Genomic DNA, 3,668 nt, shown 5'->3' with positions numbered 1-3,668 from the left:
TCTTTCTAATTAAACTAGATATCCTTTATAAAAACAATTGTTTTTTACATTTGTTCATCATAAAAATTATATTAAAATGTATTAAATGTGATCAATCTTATTGGGAGTAGGATTGCATATTTAAGCTGTTCGTTTTATGGCGATGATTCTAGCAATTATTGGTAACAATATTGTGATCAGTTGTCCATCGGTATTGTCTGTAAATTGCGTGTCTCTCGCTCACTGTATACTGGTGCTTTAAGCAGAGTCCTTTTAAATGTTCTGGCTTCCTAACTTGTTCTGTAGTTTAATTGTATAATGCGTAGCATATATATTCGGACCAATCGATTGTAATTTTAAATGCCTCCTATAAGCTGTCAAACAAATATGCTATGATAAGAACTGTTTTACCTGTATTTGTAGCCCCAATGCACTGTTACAATTAATTTGTATTTTCCACAAAGCTTCAGAGTATCATATGCAAATTAGTATACAGTTATAGTATATATCTTTATTGTTAAATGTCATAACTGGAAAATTAAACAATGAAAACTTTTAACCAGACCCCGCCCCCCCCCCCCTGAATCGGTGAATACAGGAATTAAACACTTCAAACTGGTAGAACTTATCTGGAAAAAAAATTCTTTTGGAAGCCCACAAATACATTTTAGGTATGAACAAATGTATTGATTTCATTATAACTGCCATGTATGGCACATGTGATAGCTGCGAAAATGTCATATTTTCTAAATATTTTGAAACACAGAACATAAATAGGTACCAAGGAACTACAAGGCGAGATATCGTAGTCTTAATTTTAATTTCTAATTATTTTAGAGATCGCTCCAAGGGTGGCAGCTCCTTCATTGTGTTCAATAAATCAATGCAGAGAGCAAACAAATGGTCATAATCATCATTTGAAGAGATGGTGCAAATACCGGGGTTCATTCATGCTTTATGAAAACTTGGATTGTTATCCTGGTTTTGTTTGACTGATAAAGATCATGCCGGTATATTTATATTCAAACTAGCATACATATCTGGGTTCTACCGTTAGAAATAGATGACGACCGATAAGTTTACCTTTGATTTTTTACTGTAATAATAATGGGAGTTTTGAAACAACAGAAGTTAACTCCATAACTCTACGTCAGGCGGTTTCAAACTACTGCGTAATAAGTCCATGCTTTACATCATTTTAATAAAGAACGACTCGAACTTTTATTAAAGAATAATACAATGACATACATTGTGAACACAGCTCGAAATTGGTTATGATATAATTGGTCAAAACAATATCGCGCAATGTTACTTACAAACAGAATTCGTTACACTAGTTTAATTTCCGCAATGGCTTATTCAATCCATCGTACATCATATGGACATGTCTTAATTGTTATTTATAAATAATGGAGTTTCTTGTAAGTTAAGAACTCTTCACTGGTAATTTCCAGATTTTCGCACCAAAAGCGATTAAATGTTGCTCAGCTCTCAGACTGTAAACGTGTTCATGCGAATAGTTTGAAATAGCAAATGCAAATATTGATTCTTCGTTGATTTGTTTAAAAAAAAGCAATTACGAATTGGAGCATACAATTTATTTGAAGACAACGCATTGTTTGACTTTTCAATTGAATATGGTATTTTCTTTCATGCTTTACGATGAAATATGGGGTTTTAACAGTAAAATAACAACAGTGAAAATATCAATTGATATTTTCACTGCAAGATAAGGAGTGAAAATATCAACTTTCAGAACTACTTTTAAATTCCTTTGTTGTAACATGTACTTGCCTTGATCAAAACAGAACACTGGACTTCAGTAAATTATGTCAAAAAATGTTTAAAACAATAAAGAAATATTTTATAAATTTAAATAAATATATAATTGGAAAATAACAACTTACCGTTTATTACCGGGTATCCCGTTTATCAAACATTTTACTGATCCTTGAAGCTATATCATATGTTCGAACATTTGCGTTCATACCAAACAAATTACAGACAAAAACAACTGTTCGAACATAAATAAAAAAAATTATCATCGTTCAAATGTATTTTGAACTGTTAACCATTGTAGTACGTAAAATGAGCTTCCTGGAGAATTCACACAGCAATTTACAGATAGATCCGATATTTTTAACCCCACCCACACCTCAAAATGTGTCAACAAACTAGCGTGACATTTACTCTTTATCTGGAAAACAAACATTTTAAAGCGAAACAGACTGGTCTCTGACAGAATATTAACTTACTATAAAAATACGCGTACATGCAGTCTTAAACTAAGAAGAATGGTTAAAATCCAATGAGTATCCACATTTGTTTTGCTAACGCATTTGACCTTCCAAATTTTCATTCATTAAATCGCGGCGTAGTAATTTGGTTATGTATTCATGCCCATCTTAAAATAAAAAGTGTTTTCATTATTTTTGGAACATATGTGCACTAATAATACTTCATTGTTTACTGTTCATAAAGCTTTGCAATAAAAAACGAGCGAATATTAAGCTATAAGAATGAATAGCAGAGAATTATTTCTCAGCAAACCGAAAGTAGAAAAGTTGACAGCTATAATTATGCATGAGGGGCGCCCCACGGGTAGCGGCGAAAAGCCCACCCTTTTCAAAAAGGGGGTAATTCAGAAGTAAATAAAAAAAATAAAACTCCGAAAATAAGCATAAAAGAAACAGAAAATTTGTTTAGTTCAGTGTAAAAACGTATTTAATTTCACTCGTGATCATAAAAAAACTACATTTTCACTCGTGGCTGCGCCACTTGTGAAAATATGTTTTTCTATGACACTCGTGAAATAAAATTCGATCTTACACTGAAATAAACAAATATCCTCTATATCTTATACTATCAAGAACAAAAACATATACAATAAAAATGTGCCCGTCAGATTTTTTTTAATTTTAAAGAATATAGCTTGCAAAAAGGCGACCATACGATATTCTTGTTGACAAATGTCACTGTACCCCAATTTGATAATGGGAGACTTATGATATGAACGTGTTTTTGTAGTATGTAATGGGAAACACAATCATGTTATCGGCGTAATAAAGAACACTATATCCTTATTTGGTAAGGACAGATATATGAAATGAACTTGTATTTATTGTATGAAATCATTTCAATGACCTTATTTCGTAGTGTGCTTATTTAATTATCTCCCCATAAGGACAAAGTTTTTTTCCCAATTAAATATGTTTTTGTGGTAAAACAAAATAGGTTTAATCAGTATTTGTTTTAACATAACCTTTTTTAAACTCAATATGAAGACAATTGGAGTAGAAACATTAAATAAACTATGGTAATAGTACTTGCGCAATAATACGTGCAATGGAAACATGTGAAACATGCACAAAACAAACATTTTAATAGAATGGAAAAGGACGCTTTGAAATTTATACTTTGCATGGCTTGTGGAATAAATTATTGGAAAATATGAAAACATATACATGTGCTAGAAAGATAGACCAAAAACAAACAACAGTCGTGCATATTTTCAAATTAATTTTTATCAAAATAGTAAACTCGACATTATTAAATGATTCTATTATTATTAATTTTATTTTCATTTATTTATGTACAATAGTCTGCATTCGAATTGATAAATAAGGCGCTTCATTATTTATTAAATACAAAACAAGTCCACTAGGACCAAGTACATTGAAAACATTGTT

Source organism: Mya arenaria, chromosome 3 (assembly GCF_026914265.1).
Source record: "Mya arenaria isolate MELC-2E11 chromosome 3, ASM2691426v1".
Taxonomy (NCBI): Eukaryota; Metazoa; Mollusca; class Bivalvia; order Myida; family Myidae; genus Mya; species Mya arenaria.
The sequence above is the reverse complement of the archived record's forward strand: the minus strand, read 5'-3'. Positions refer to the sequence as shown.